We start from the raw sequence: 16742 nt of genomic DNA on the forward strand, positions 1-16742 counted from the left end.
GAAGGGGATTATTTTTTTTTAGTTCGTTTTCTAATATTTCATTGTTGGTATATAGAAAGGCTATTGACTTTTGTATGTTAATTTTGTATCCTGCGACCTTACTGTATTGGTTTATTGTTTCTAATCATCTTTTTGTGGAGTCCTTCGGGTTTTCGATGTATAGGATCATATCATCAGCGAAAAGTGATACCTTTACTTCTTCTTTTCCGATATGGATGCCTTTTATTTATTTGTCTTGTCTGATTGCTCTGGCCAGAACTTCTAGCACCACGTTAAATAAGAGTGGAGAGAGTGGACAACCCTGTCTTGTTTCTGATTTAAGGGGGAAAGTCCTCAGTTTTATACCATTTAATATGATGTTGGCTGATGGTTTATCATATATGGCCTTTATCATGTTGAGATATTTTCCTTCTATACCCATTTTGTTGAGAGTCTTAAACATAAAATTGTGTTGTATTTTATCAAAAGCCTTTTCTGCATCTATTGATAAGATCATGTGGTTTTTGTTCTTTGTTTTGTTGATATGGTGTATTACGTTAACCATTTTGCATATGTTGAAACATCCTTGAGATTCTGGGATGAATCCCACTTGATCATGATGTATTATTTTTTTAATATGTTGTTGTATTCGGTTTGCCAGTATTTTGTTTAGTATTTTAGCATCTGTATTCATTAGAGATATTGGTCTGTAGTTTTCTTTCTTTGTGCCATCCTTGCCTGGTTTTGGTATGAGAGTTATGTTGGCCTCATAAAATGTGTTTGGAAGTATTGCTTCTTATTCAATTTTTTGGAAGACTTTGAGTAGAATAGGAACCAAGTCTTCTTTGAATGTTTGATAGAATTCACTAGTATAACCGTCTGGGCCTGGACTTTTATTTTTGGGGAGGTTTTTAATAGTTTTTTCTATTTTCTCCCTGCTGATTGGTCTGTTTAGGCTTTCTGCTTCTTCTTGACTCAGTCTAGGAAGGTTGTATTGTTCTAGGAATTTATCCATTTCTTCTAGATTGTTGTATTTGGTGGCATATAATTTTTCATAGTATTCTACAATAATTCTTTGTATATCTATGATGTCTGTGGTGATCTCTCCTGTTTCGTTTTGGATTTTATTTATTTGAGTCCTGTGCCTTTTTTCCTTGGTGAGTCTTGCCAAGGGTTTGTCAATTTTGTTGATCTTTTCAAAGAACCAGCTCCTTGTTTTATTGATTTTTTCTATAGTTTTTCTGTTCTCTATTTCATTTATTTCTGCTCTGATTTTTATTATCTCCTTTCTTTGGCTGGATTTGGGTTGTCTTTGTTCTTCTTTTTCTAGTTCCTTAAGGTGTGAAATTAAGTGGTTCACTTGGGCTCTCTCTTGTTTGTTCATATAGGCCTGAAGTGATATGAATTTTCCTCTTATTACTGCTTTTGCTGCATCCCAGAGATTCTGATATGTCGTATTTTCATTTTCATTAGTCAGTATATATCTTTTGATCTCTGCACTTATTTCTTCTTTGACCCATTCATTTTTTAGAAGTATGTTGTTTAGTTTCCACAATTTTGTGGGGTTTTCCCCCTCTTTTTTGCAGTTGAATTCTAGTTTCAAGGCTTTATGATCAGAAAATATGCTTGGTACAATTTCAGTTTTTCTAAATTTGCTGATATTGTCTTTGTGTCCCAACATATGGTCAATTCTTGAGAATGTTCCATGTACACTAGAGAAAAATGTATACTCTGTCGCTTTGGGATGAAGTGTCCTGTAGATGTCTATCATATCCAGATGTTCTAGTATTTCGTTTAAGGCCACTATATCTTTATTGATTCTCTGTTTGGATGACCGATCTAGAGCCGTCAGCGGTGTATTGAGGTCTCCAAGTATGATTGTATTTTTGTCAGTTTTTGTTTTAAGGTCAATAAGTAGCTGTCTTATATATTTTGGTGCTCCTTGGTTTGGTGCATATATATTAAGGATTGTTATGTCTTCTTGATTCAACTTCCCCTTAATCATTATGAAATGACCATTTTTGTCTCTGAGTACTTTTTCTGTCTTGTAATCAGCATTATTAGATATGAGTATTGCTACACCTGCTTTTTTTTGGGTGTTGTTTGCTTGGAGTATTGTTTTCCAGCCTTTCACTTTGAATTTGTTTTTATCCTTGTTGCTTAGATGTGTTTCTTGTAGGCAGCATATAGTTGGATTTTCTTTTTTAATCCATTCTGCTACTCTGTGTCTTTTTATTGGTAAGTTTAATCCATTTACATTTAGTGTAATTATTGACACTTGTTAGTTCCCTACTGCCATTTTATAAATTGCTTTCTGTTAGTTTTGTATCTTGTTTGATTCTTCTCTTTTGTTTTTCTATCATTTGTTTTTGTTTGTTTGTGTTCCATACTTCTTTCCTCTGTTGCTACCTTTTTTAAGTCAAGTGTTTTTGTGGTGGTTTTTTCAAGGGTGGTTACCATTAAGTAATGAAAAGGGTACCTACCATATTCATTGTAGTACCCTATCTTATGAGTATTTCTGCACTTCATCGTCCTTTGCTACTGTTAATCTCCATCCTCTCCCCCCTTTTTTTCCTTTGTTGTCACAGTTTAAGTTTGGTTTTATTGTGTTCTTGGTGGAGCTGTTACTTGTGGTGTTGTTTTCTTTTGTTCTTTGAATCTGGTTGGAAAACCCCTTTTAGTATTTCCTGGAGTGGGGGCTTTCTGCTGATAAATTCTCTCATCTTTTCTGTATTTGTGAATGTTTTTATATCTCCTTCGTACTTGAAGGATAGCTTTGATGGGTATAGTATTCTTGGCTGAAAGTTCCTCTCTTTCAGGGCTTTAAATATTGGGGTCCACTCTCTTCTAGCTTGTAGAGTTTCTGCTGAGAAATCTGATGATAATCTAATAGGCCTTCCTTTATATGTTGTACTCTTCTTTTCCCTGGCTGCCTTGAGAATTTTTTCTTTGTCATTGGTTTGTGTCATCTTTATTATGATGTGCCTTGGAGTGGGTTTGTTGGGGTTAAGAAAACTTGGTGTTCTGTTTGCTTCTTGAATTTGAGGCTTTAGTTCTTTCCACAGGCTTGGGAAGTTCTCGTCTATTATTTGTTTGAGTATATTCTCCATTCCATTTTCTTTCTCTTCTCCCTCTGATATACCTATTATTCTTATGTTATTCTTTCTGATGGAGTCAGACAATTCCTGTAGGGCTTTCTCGTTTTTTATTATTTTTGAGTCTCTTTCTTCTTCTCTCTGTTGTGCCTCAAGTTGTTTGTCTTCTATTTCACTAATCCTATCTTCTATCTGGGCTGTTCTGTTAGCTAAGCTTGTTACCTCATTTTTCAGCTCGTGAATTAAGTTTTTCATTTCTGTTTGATTTGTTTTTATAGTTTAAATTTCCTTGGTAATATATTCTTTGTGTTCATTGAGTTGTTTTCTGATCTCCCTAAATTGCCTTTCTGTGTTTTCTTGTATATCTCTGAGTATTTTTAAGATTTCTATTTTAAATTCTCTGTCATTTAGCTCCAAGGCTTCCTATATGTTAAGTCTTTTCTCCATAGATTTTTCCACATCTATTTGTGTTACCTCTCTTTCTTTTGTATCCATAATTTTTGATTTCCTCTTTCTTATTGGCATCTGAGGGTGGTCTTGTTGATAGCACTAATTAGAATTAATAAAGAGTAAAAGGAAAAAAAAAAAAGGTAAAACACCCCACAAAAAAAAACAGTAATAATTTATTATTTCCCCCTTTTTTCTTTCTTCTCTTTCCTTCCTCTCCCCTCCTCAGGGAAATATCGTGATGACCTGTGAATTATATTATGCTAAATGGAACAAAAACTGCCTATAATGGAGGGCTTGATTTGGGGTGAAGAGTTCAAGGGGCAAAAAAAGGGAGTAGGGTCCTACTAAATGCAAAAAAAAAAAAAAGGAAGAAAATCTTAGACAAGCATAAGATGATTTGCTTATAAGTGATGGTCGACTAAGAGTTATAATGAGAGGGATAAGAGGGAACCAGAAAAAAGGAGAAAAAGAAGGAATAATAAAGAAAAAAATAAAAATAATAAGTAAAAATCTGTTGTATTAAGTGGAGCGAAGACTAAATACAATGGAGACCTTGGGTTGCGAGGAATGCTAGTGAGTTAAAAAGCAACGTAAAAAGTGCCCAAAATGCCACAAAAATAAACAAAAAAAAAACAAAAAAAAAACAAAAGCGAAAAAGAAAAATAAAACCAAAAAAAAACCTTGAGTCCCAAATTAACTAATTTGTTCATGATTGAGGATTAAATGGGAGGAAAAGTAAAATGAGAAAAGAAAAAACGAATAGAAAGGAAAAAATAAGAAAAAGAGAAAAACGAAGGAAGAAAAAAAAAGGAAGAGAAAAAACAAAATAAAGCAAAACAAAAAAAAAAACAAAAGAGGAGAGAGTGAGAGTTAAGTGTTTTGGAGTATAACCTTAAAGGAGGGTGAGGATGAAGATAAGAAATAAAATGTAACACTCATGGGTAGTGTAGTTCAAGAAAAGGGAAGCATAAGATGGGCAGAGAATAGAAGGACCGAGGTGGAGGAAATAGAAATAATAATAATAAAGGCAATAAGATAGAAGAAACAAACAACAGCAAAAAAAAAATTAGTGGAACAAGTTGTAAAGTCTGTGGATTTTTCTTGATTTTGAGAGGTTAACTTCTTCCTTTTTCTTTTCTCTCCCTCTTCCTGGTCGGTGACTCTGTACCCCAGGCTCTGCCCCCGTGTCACACTTAGGTAGGGATTTGCAGTTGATGGGATTCTATGGCAATGTCATATAATTGGCTTTAGTCTTGCTGGTAGTCAAGGCTTGTTGGCGTTTGCAGGGTCCAACGATGAGAGAGTTTGCTTTCCTGGAGTCTCTCTCCTAGTCCCCCCTTCCTGAATTAGCAGCCTGGTGATCCAGCTATAAGGCTGCTACTGCTTCTGCCTGGGGAGTAAGAGGCTCAAAGAGCTAGGAAATCCCCACTCTATCCCCACTCAGCACAAGACTTTGGGAAAGGCTCTGGCAGTCAGAGCCTCCAGTGTAATCAGGCGGGGGTGGGAGTCAATTGTTGTCAAGGTGACTGTTCAGCGCCTAGCATTCAGTTGGACCACTCAACCCAGGCTTTCCACACTTTGTAGCCTGTTTTGGCTGGGAAGAAGAGGCACTAGTCTCTGCTTGTGACTAGTGTAGTAAAGATCTTATTATCTGCCAAGTCCCTCTTGTTAGCGTTTATCCCTGAATATGGAGGCTCTATCAATCAGAAGTTGCCCCCGCCCCTTTAGCGAGAGGTACTAAGAAATATCACGCCTCTTGTCTTGGATCACTGAACCCAGAGAGATCTTATCAATTAGAGCCCGTGGGTGCGCAGATTTCATGGGTTAAGCTAATTTCAGTGATTGGGTCCGCAGCTGTGCTCCCAAAGGTATTTCAGGCTGCCTGCGCGCCCCTCCCCCAACGCTTGATTGTTAGCTTGAATGGCTGGGTGTGGTGCCCCGCCCACGGAGAGAATCTCCCAAGTAGGGAAGACTGCCCTGGCGCTTCTCCTGCTCGCCCCGCCGCTGGCGGCTGGGGCGCACCATGCGCAGGATAATGGGGCACCCTGGGTGTGCGGGCCAGTAGGGCGCACCGGGCGCAGGATAATGGGGCACCCTGTGTGTGCGGGCCAGTAGGGCACACGTGCGAATGGGGTGCTCCAGGCACTGGTGGCTGGGGACTCTCGCAGTGCACGGGCCACTGGGAACGTTAGCGGTGCTCGCTCTGCAACCAGACCGGGCGCGCACCGGTGGCTGCTCGCTGCTCCCGAGTGTGGGCCGACTCACCACAGGCGCACTCCCTCCGTGGCTTGAATGAACGTCCCTGCGGTAGTTAGCTTCCTCCACACCCTCTTCTCTCAGATTCAAGTGATAACAGTCCTTTCGCTTTCAGTTTGTGTGGAACTCCGGAATGCTCCGAGGATAAAATTTTCTGTTTCTAGTTGATAAATTTGTTGTGATTTTGGGGAGATCTGTCGGACGCGCTGCTCACGGCGCCATTTCCGTGATGTCACTCCGCCTGTCCACCACTTACATCTTGACATCCATTATGGTCAGAGACTATAACAGGCAAGGGAGATTCAAATAGCTATAATAATAATAATAATAATAATATACATTACTGTTAGCATGTATTAATAAGATATACATATAGACACATTTATTTTCTCTAGGAGTTTACAATCTAATAGAATGGATAAAACAAGCTTACTAATAATATCAGTGCAAAGAAACATCTAAGTACCCTGAGATACAAAAGCCAAAAAGAAAGAGAAGTAACTTAAGCCTGGAAGGGACTCATAAAGGAGTTGGCTTTGAGTGGACAATGAAAAATGCTTTTAAGTGAAAGCATTCAAGTGCTGGGATAGTAAGAGTTAATACATGGAGATGAGAAGAGAAACAGTGTTTTGGATGAAAGCAGTACAGAGCTGTCTGGCTGAATGGAAGTTTTCTTCTTGTGGCTCTTGACTCTAGGAGTCTATCCATCAAACTATCCCTATTTCTCAGAAAAACCCAGTCACATTCATTGCCAAATTATGAGCAGCACTTGACAGTGACTGAGATTATTTTTTTGCTTTGTGACTAATATAGACCCGGGGCTTTTATTTTTCGTTCATTTTATTGGTGTATTGGGATAAGACAAGTTCAGTTTAGAATTGTTACCTGAGTATCATACCCTGAAACTAAATGCCCCGGACCTTTAGCGCTTAATTTGTCTTTTTACTTTTAGATATTCTAAGATTATCAATGGAGGAACATCCTCCCCCCATTATATTCCAGACCCAGGGAAATGGACATTGTTTCCAACAAGCAAAAGAAAAGCATCTTGTCTTAACTTCTGTGGAAATTCTACTGGAGAAAATCAGCAAAGTATTGAAGCAGGTCTCCCATCCAATCTTTCTGCCATCAAAGACTCTTGGGGAAATGTTTAAAAATACTGAGGCTTTTGAAATCAAAGCATTTATTCCAGAGTAGGCTGTTCATTTTGGTTTCAGGTGTAGTCTGTGTTCACAAGATGAAAGATTGAGTTCCAGCAGTATGGACTTTGAGATTTCACTAATCAGTCCAGAACATAAACTTGAAAGGAAACAAACAAGGCTCTAAGCCCAACTTCAGGTTTTCTAGGGACATGCCACTTGTGCTCAGAGGTCTGAGTCGGAAGCAGTACTCTAGCCAAAAGTAAAGGTATGCTATAATACTGCCCTGCAGGGGGATGAGATACCCCTCTGGCCTCAACCCACCCACTTGATATGGGTTTTTTGGCAACATTCACTAAATCCTGCCACTTGGTCTAAAGGAAATAGATCTGGGTGTTTCCTTTTACTCTAAGAAGTACCTGCCCATTACTACAACCCAAGATTCAGTGACCAAGGTCCAAATTCCCATGCTTTTAGTAAACACCTGGGAAAGCTATGGTTTCAGTGTCTTACTTACTTTAGTACAATAAATTAGTAATAAAGTTAAACTTAAAGATAAACTAAATATTATACCTAAGGAAATAGCTGAAATAAAAATAACTAGTGGAAAGTTAAAGAATGGGCTAATTTATTCAATCCTTTTGGAACAGATAAGGATACTCTAAAAATAACCTTCCTTTAAGACCTTTGAAGTGTTCCTGTTAAGACCAAATATTTCTCATCCTTGAACATAAATACTTTCCTTTAAATATCCTCAAAATGTTTGATCAACATCTAGGGCTAAAACACTGTGTACCTTTATTAGTAACCAAAAATGAAGCCAAATATTTTTAAATGCTTGCAATATTTTTAAACCGCTGTACCAAGACCAAACTTACTTTCTAACTTCCTAAAGGATAGAAAGAAGAGAAAAAGCTGTATTAAAAATAGAGTGACTTTCGCCAGACCTATAAGGAAAAGAACAGAAGGGAATTAATAGTATTTTTGTGTGTTCTAAGTGCTGCACTGGGCATTTTATATTTTTATTTAATTCTGAGGGGAAATCTCCTTGGAGCAGATATTGTATTGTTGTACCCACTTTAGAGATAAGGAGATTGAAGTGAAGAGTGAGTCAAGCCCATGCTGCAATGCTCGTTGTTTTTAATGGTGGCTTGATTTAATTCCTTATAGAATTAATATCTGAGATCATGAACACACACACACCCCGCCCACATACTCAATGGCAAAACTCTAAAAATGCTTTGCCTATCCATTATTCTTGTAACTCATAATTTCACAGATAGTTTTATTTGCATGAGGATTATAGTTAAGACACACTCGTTTGTAAGAGAAAGATATATTTCTCACATTTCCTCAGGTAACGACTTGTCAGAGGGGCAAAGTACTCTGGATGGGGTTGTTTACAGTCCTTTGTTGTTTGCCTCTTATTACATTTTGCATTAAATAACATCACTAACATAGCAGTTAATAAAATCTAGTGGACATGCCGGGTGGATCCTGGTCCGGCATATGCAGGAGTCTGTCTCCCTTCCTCCCTGCTTCTCACTTCAGAAAAATACAAATATATATATATATATAATTTTAAAATCCAAAGAGATTTTAGAGGTTATCTAGTTTAGTGCTTCTCAAATGTTGGGCTGTACACAAACTAAATCAGAATCACTTGGTTACTGTTTAAAATTATAGATTGCTCGGCCTCTCCCTAGGCCTTCTTTAACAAAATATTTAAGGCAGAACTCCAAGAATCTGAATTTTAAAGTTTATATTGATTCTCAGGCATAGCCTGATTTTGGAACCACTAATTCAAGTTCATCTCTAACTCAATACAGTCCCTCTACCACCCAACCTCCACACACACACAGACATACACACACATATATAAGCAGGAAATCTCATCATAAACACAAGTAAAAATGGAAAATTTACAGCCTCAAAGTGTATTCTTTTTAATTTTTTATGGAATAACCCTATTGATTTGAAAGTTTTTTCTTAATTTAACTTAAAATATGTCGTCTATCCTGACCAGGCGGTGGCGCAGTGGATAGAACATCAGACTGGGATGTGGAGGACCCAGATTCAAAGCCCCAAGGTCCCATCCAACTTTAGTGCAGGCTCATCTGGTTTGAGCACGGGCCCACCAGCTTGACCTCATGGTCGCTGGCTTGAATCCATGGTCGCTGGCTTGAATCCAAGGTTGCTGGCTTGAGCCCAAGGTCACTGGCTTGAGCCAGGGGTCACTCACTCTGCTGTAGCCCCCTGCTCAAGGCACATATGAGAAAGCAATCAATGAACAACTAAGGAGACTAAGGAGCCACAACAAAGAATTGATGCTTCTCATCTCTCTCCTTTCCTGCCTGTCTGTCCCTATCTGTCCCCCTCTCTATCTCTCTTTCTGTCTCTGTCACATACATACATACACACACACACACACACACACACACACACACACACACAAATGTCATCTTAAAACTTCCATTCATTGGTCTCAAGTCTGCTCTTCAAAAGATACAATAAATCCCTTAGGACACGAGTCTTCAAATAGTCAAAGACAGCTAATAGGATTTCCCTTTCTATTCTCTGAGTTAAAGATATTCCTTTAATCCTTTTCTATAGGTCATAAATTCAACAGCCTTCTCTCTATCAAAAACAGTTCATAGATCAAGTTCACATGACCAACAAATATAAAAATTAACTAGCAGTAGGGAGTTCTAATTAAAGTAACAGCGTCATATTATTTTATATCCATTAGAATGCCAAAAATGGAAAATAGCAATAATATTGATTGTTGATGGAGATGTGAAGAGGAGAATATTCTTTAATATTCCTGGAGAAAATGTGCAGTCATACAGACTTTTTGGAAAACAATCTGGTCATGCTAATTAAAGTTAAAACAATACACATACACACACACACACACACACACACACACACATACACACTTTGACTCTGTAATCTCACTTTTTACAATCCATCCCATAGATATTGAAAACTTATGTACAAGAAAAATGATGGCCCTGGCCAGTTGGCTCAGTGATAGAGCATTGGTCCAGCATGTGGAAGTCCTGGGTTTGATTTTCAGTCAGGGCCCACAGGAGAAGCAACCATCTGTTTCTCAAACACCTCCCTCTTTTCTCTCTCTCTCTTTCTCTCTCTCTCTCTTTCTCTCTCTCTCTCTCTCTTTCTCTTCCCCTCCTGCAGCCATGGCTCAAATGAGCAAGTTGGCCCCAGGTGTTGAGGATAGTTCCATGGCCTCACCTCAGGTGCTAAAATAGCTCGGTTGCCGAGCAACGGAGCAGTGGCTCCAGATGGGCAGAGCATCAGCCCCAGACAGACGTTGTCAGGTGGAGCCTAGCTGGGGTGCATGCGGGAGTCTGTCTCTCCACCTCCCTGCCTCCCATTTGATAAAGAAAGAAAGAAAGAAAGAAAGAAAGAAAGAAAGAAAGAAAGAAAGAAAGAAAGAAAGAAAGAAAGAAAGAAAAATGAGAAGTTTTAGCAAGAGCGTGGAACCGAAACTATGTTATACTCCTGGTAGAAGTGTAAATTGATACAAGCACCTAAAAAACCTGTTTGCCATTGTCTTTTAAACCTGAATATATGTGTACCTTGTGATGTAGCAATACCACACTTGGAATATGCCCAACAGAGATGTATACATATATGTTCACCAGAAGAAATGTAGAGAAATGTTGACTGAATTACCAGTTATATAAGTTAAAACTGGAAGTTACCCAACCACTTATGAAGAGTAGAATGGACAAGTTAATTGTCATATTCATTTAATGATACACTGTGCAGGAATAAGAATGAATACATTATAACTCCAAGCATCAATATGGATAAACCTTACCAAAAAAAGTCAGGCATGAAAAGTATAAATGCATAATTCCATTTATATACAATTAAAAACACATAAAAATAAGAGAGATCAGGAGATTAGCTATTCACCAGAAGTAGACATGATGAATGTTTCTGGGGACCTGGTAATTTCTCTATTTCTTGGCCTGGGTGCTGATTATATAAATGTTTTGTTTTTAAAAATCCATTGAGCTCTGTAGCTTCAATTTGTGCACCAAATGGTTGTTTTCAAACAACATGCATAGGATTTTTAATGCATTGTCCTTAGAGGAAAAACTATAAATAAAGTTCATGTTCTAAAAAAATTATTAGATACTCATATTATAAAAACTATGCAGACACTTAAATGAATGAATTGGTACAATGCTAAATGGTTTTAAATAACTTTCATGAGATATAGAGTAAGAAAAAAGATGAAGAAAATTATATATATAATATCCCATTTCGGTAAAGCAAGCAGTAAACAAAACAAGAACAAATGTGCATTATATATGTTAAACACTTAGTCCTCATAACAACCTTATGATGCTGGTAGGATTATTATTCCCACTTACAGATGAAGAAACAGAAGGAAGAAAGATTAAGTGATTCACTCAAAGTCACAATGCTGGTCTATGGTGAAATTTCTAGAAGCTAGAAATTTCTAATCATTTCAATGTAGAGCCACATAGAAAACATTTCTTTTATCAATCTTGAATCATAATATTACCATCCAGTCAATGTTTAAATGTCCTTTCACAAGACTAACAATAGCTAGTCTTTATGGACCACTTACATTTGGCACAGGTCAGGCACAGGTTTAAGCCCTTTACTCACCCTTCCATTAAATAACCCAACCACACATAGGCAAATACTGCTGATAGTCCACATCCCATAGGTCAGCACCAAATTCTGTGCCGCACTGCTCTATGACTTAATGGAAATCACATGCTCTAAAGTCAGCAGATCTGGGTCTGTAACAAGTGCCAGCCTCTTACGAGCCATGGGAACTTGAGCAAGTTATTCAGCTTCCAAGATCTTATAACAAGATCTTAATGGAGTTGTGAGGAATAAGTAAGAAAAATAAATCAGGAGCATATACCACCTGGCACATTGCAGGCCACTGGTGAATGTTAAAGACTTTTTGTATTTTTCTGAAATGAGAAGTGGGGAGGCAGAGAGACAGACTCCTGCATGCACCCAACTGGATCCGCCAAGCACACCTACTAGAGAGTGATGCTCAGCCCATCTGGGGCATTGCTCCATTGCAACCGGAGCCATTCTAGCACCTGAGGCGAAAGCCATGTAGCCATCCTCAGTGCCCAGGCCAACTTTGCTCCAATGGAGCCTTGACTACAAGTGGGGAAGAGAGAGATAGAGAGGAAGGAGAAGGGGAAGGGTGGAGAAGCAGATGGGCACTTCTCCTGTGTGCCCTGACTGGGAATTGAACCCAGGATTTACACACACCGGGCAATGCTTTACTTCTGAGCCAACCAGCCAGGGCCAGTGACCTTTTGAATAAGAAATACTGTTCACTCTATTATTTCATTCTCATGAAAGTTCATTATCATGGGGAAAAAATAATGTTTTATTTAATTTTTAAACCTGTAACAGTACAGCTGTAGCACAGAGATGACTATCCAAATTTTACAATTTTAATATTCATGCTATTTATTGAGTATTGCTGTGTGCAGAAACTATTACATATTTGACACATCATCTCATTTAATCCTCCCATACTTACTTTGACACTTAACATTTATTCCAATGTCCTTTTGGTGTGCTTTTCTCTACTTTAGAGGCTAGAAACCTAAAAACTACATTTCTCAGACTGCCTTATAGCTCGAGTTCTGTCTAGGATTTGTGATTGCTCAGCTGGATGAGATTTGGAAGGTGGAAATGAGGTAGAGGCATTACTACTGTGTGTCCACTGGCAACAGGATAATGGAAGTGTGTGCTTTCACTGGCATCATCAGCAGAGGCCCCTGTGTCCAGTCATAGCTACATGTTGTTACTAGGCAGGGCGTAGTGTGTTCATCTTACTGGTACTGATTGTAGCTGGCATGGAGAAGGACAGCAGCAACCTTCTAATCATGGCAGCTTCCTAATTGTAAGGGCTTCTGGATCACAGGGATTGGTTCAGGAGCTCATGACTTCATGGGAAGAGGCAGGAGATCCTTTTCACTTGGTTCTGAGGTTGGCTTTTGAAAATCTGTTCCTTTAGGCCTCTCAATGAACCTGTAAAGCACTACTGTTTCTTCCTGTCTGAATTAGCTAGCATTGACTATTTTGTCTGCCACTACACCTTGATCAATACAAAGAGTTATTGTTAGGGTAATTTTACAAGTGAGGAAATGGAAGCCCAGAAAGGCTAGGTAACTTGCTTAACTGATTTTCTGCCCTGGCAGACCTAGTTCCACACTCTGAAGTGGGAATTGTGGCACAACACCATCTTTCGTGAGTCCTCTACCTAGAACTAAATTCCAGGAGCACTCAACTTTCCTGGCTCTAGTTGTTTGAGGAATGGAACCCCTCACCCTGAACTTTATTCTCACTAGGAACATGGAGGAAAAATGCCCCCAATACTGGAAATGGTACTTAGTACCTATATATTTCAGATGTATTTCAGTAGTATCTCCCATCGGAGACCTTGTATATTTTATAGCTAATGTGGAAGTTGATCCATTCGGTAAATAATTGTGCCTATATTGCACTCTTGGTTCAGCTTTCAGATATATCAGGCAAATAAATCCTAATTATGTTGAATTTTTGTTTCTTTTAATTTCATCCAGATGAAGTTCAGATTCTGTCTGCTAACTCATTCACTCGTTCATTCATTCATTCATTCAGTGAGTTTTGAGAGTCTATCATATGCCAGAGTTGTTGGGGTAATAAAAAGGTGAGTAGCCATGTTATCTACCCCCTAGGAACTCAGTCCTTCCAGAAAGAGGGGGCGAGAGCACAGTGCAAACAAACATATAAAAGAAAGTGTTCTATAACATGGTTACTTCCTAAATTAGAGGAAGAACAAACAACCAGCTCCACCTGGAGGAATCAGAGGACAAATACCTTCCATTCTTAACAGGAATTCACTCAACAATCAAGGAAACTGCACTGGCAAAAATGCAAGAACCATTAGGAAGAAGGTGCTTTTTGCCATATTAGAGAAAGGGGAGCATGCAGGGAGAGGCTTGGGTGGTATCATGTTATTTTGTTTTGTTTTGTTTTCTAATAATGCAAAGCAGATTTATTTGTATGCCCAATGATGAGGATTAGGGTATTAAATACAAAAGAAGGCAGAAAGCAGTCTTCTGATAAATGGCAATCAAGACTCAAGTAGCTGACTGGGACGTACTGTAAAGGGAAGGACTTGCTGTGTTGCATTCAGAAGTTGAAGTCTCCTGATATGACTTTACCGTCCTTCTCTCTGGGTCAGCTCTTCTAATTCCTTCTGATAACCAACATGTTATTCAGACAGTTTGTGTTCTTCATCTGTTTAGCCAAGAACTCCCCACCACATTCTAAGAGATTAGTTTCACTGTTCTCAGCAGCCAAGATCTTCAGGTCTTGCAGAACCTTGCCTAACATGTCCTCCGACTGCAGAGCTGACTTCAGGGATCTATGCCACTTCCCAGGTATCTATGTCAGGCCTCTTCATCACTGGATGGCAGGTGCTACCTCATGTTTTCTTAGATCTCCTAGGTCTCAGGATTGTTGAATTTAAGTTGCTTGTGGTATTGTCTTAGAAGAATTGTATGGTAAACAAGTTGTAAATAATAGCACTGGTGTCGGGGAAATCGAGGTTTGCATTGTTGGTTTTCTTACTGCTTAGCTTAAATACTTACCTTCAGATGTTCACCCTCTATAACCCACTGCTCTATATACTAATCATGAATTTGACTTTTGAGTAGTCTTTAATGTACTTTCCTTTTGGGGTTGGGCTTTAGAACTTATTTACAGAACTTTTTATAAATAACTGAGTTTAAAAAATGTATTTTGAAATAATTTTAAACTTACAGAAGAATTTCAAGAATTATATAAAGAATTCCCCTATATGCTTTGCCCAAATTCTCCAGTTTTCACCAATTTTAAACATTTTGCCACATTGAACACTTGTACATTCATGCATTCTCTTTTTCTGTACACACATACACAATACATTTTTTTCTAAATTTGACAGTACTTAGAAGACATAATGTCTTTTTACTATATTTACTAAATGTCTATTTTTAAGAACAAAGCAGTTATTAATTTCAGAAAATCAAATAGTGATGTAATACTTTAATGTACAATCATATGCAAATCTCATCAGTTGTCCTAATAATATTTTGCAAAATTAATTTTGGTATATTATCCAGTCCAACAACACAGTGATATTCTTTAGAGGTTGTAGGAAATCAATACATTATTTTGAAAATATTTATTTGTCATGAATTAATTTAGTTTTAATGTAGGCTTTACGTAAAATTTATTCATGGATAGGCCAATGCAATCCTGTTTAAGAGATCAGTCCAGTCTTGAAAAGACCAGGTTTGTAAAGGTAAATTTCCCAATCTGTTCACTGCAGCATCAAATGTTCCTTTCCAATGGAAAAAAAAATTAGGGGGAAAGATTTAGAACCATCTGTTTGTTGATGTGCCAATGGCCTAAGAGATGAGAGGAAACACATTTGTTTCCACTTCTCGGTCAAAATCCTGGCATTTGGACCCTCTGTTTTCTCAATTAATTGTAGAATCTTGACTGTTGAATAGGCATTCTTTAACCTGAGCTGACCATTTGGAATTTAAAATTAGCAATGTAATTATATTTACTGGGCCACTGATTGAAAGAAAATTGCACTTGGCTGATGAATTTGCATGTTGTGAAATGGGTCATGGTAGCAGATGGCCTTGCAAAAAACAAAAAATAACTCTGGTATTGGTTGTTCTTTCTCTTGGCTTCCACAATTGAACCCTGATGCAAGAGCGTGAATGCTCAAACCAGGTCAGGAAATTTGGAGTGTCAGGAGAGGTCATCAGGAGGAGCTAAGTTGTTAAAGAATAATATTTTGATCTTAAAATAAATCACCATACATGGAAATCTGCATATAAGACTAAGGCTAGGTATTAAATCATAATTAACATTTATTTATTAAGTGCTCACTCTAACAGGCACTATTCTAGATACTTTGCATGTATTGATTTGTTTAATATGCACCATAAACCTGTGAGTAGTAATTATTATAATCCTCATTTTTACAAATGAGAAAACAGAGATTCAGAGAGTTAACTGGTAAATTTCAATATAAATGTTTTAGTCACATGAAATATTTAATTGAAGCCCTGGGAGATTTGACATATATTAAACTCAAAAAGGTAATATTTAAATCATATTTTCTAAATATCATTTCCCACTTAAAACAAAACAAAGCAAAACAGGACACCCTGAAGAAATGAAGAATCATTTCAGATCTGGTGCTGGAAATGTACAAGATGAGCTTTGGACATCTTGACTTACTAAACAGCAAGAAATAGACCAAAAACAATTGAGATTATGCCAAAAAGACTTGGGAGCTCTTATTGGGCAAAGAGGGACAAATTTGAGCATAAGTAAGGATGATAATTAAAATGAATCGGAACACATAGGATATATTTCTTTCAACACATAGAATATTTCTAAACCCATCAGTTCATAATAATTAAAAACAGTAACATACTAATATTCTTTAAAATTTTTGACTGATTTTAAAGAGACAGAGAGAGAGAGAAAGAGAGAGAGAGAAGGGAAAAGGAGTAGGAAGCATTAACTCCCATATATGCCTTGACTAGGCAAGCCCAGGGTTTTGAACCAGCGACCTCAGCATTCCAGGTCAACACTTTATCTACTGCACCACCACAAGCCAGGCAGGTAGGTATAGTGTTTCTTTTGGAGGTGACAAAACATTTTATGTGGATTGTTGAAATAGATGCATGACTCTGAATCTGCTAAAATGATCAAATTGGACATTTTA

The sequence above is a fragment of the Saccopteryx leptura genome, chromosome 3, assembly GCF_036850995.1.
Source record: "Saccopteryx leptura isolate mSacLep1 chromosome 3, mSacLep1_pri_phased_curated, whole genome shotgun sequence".
NCBI classification, from domain to species: Eukaryota; Metazoa; Chordata; class Mammalia; order Chiroptera; family Emballonuridae; genus Saccopteryx; species Saccopteryx leptura.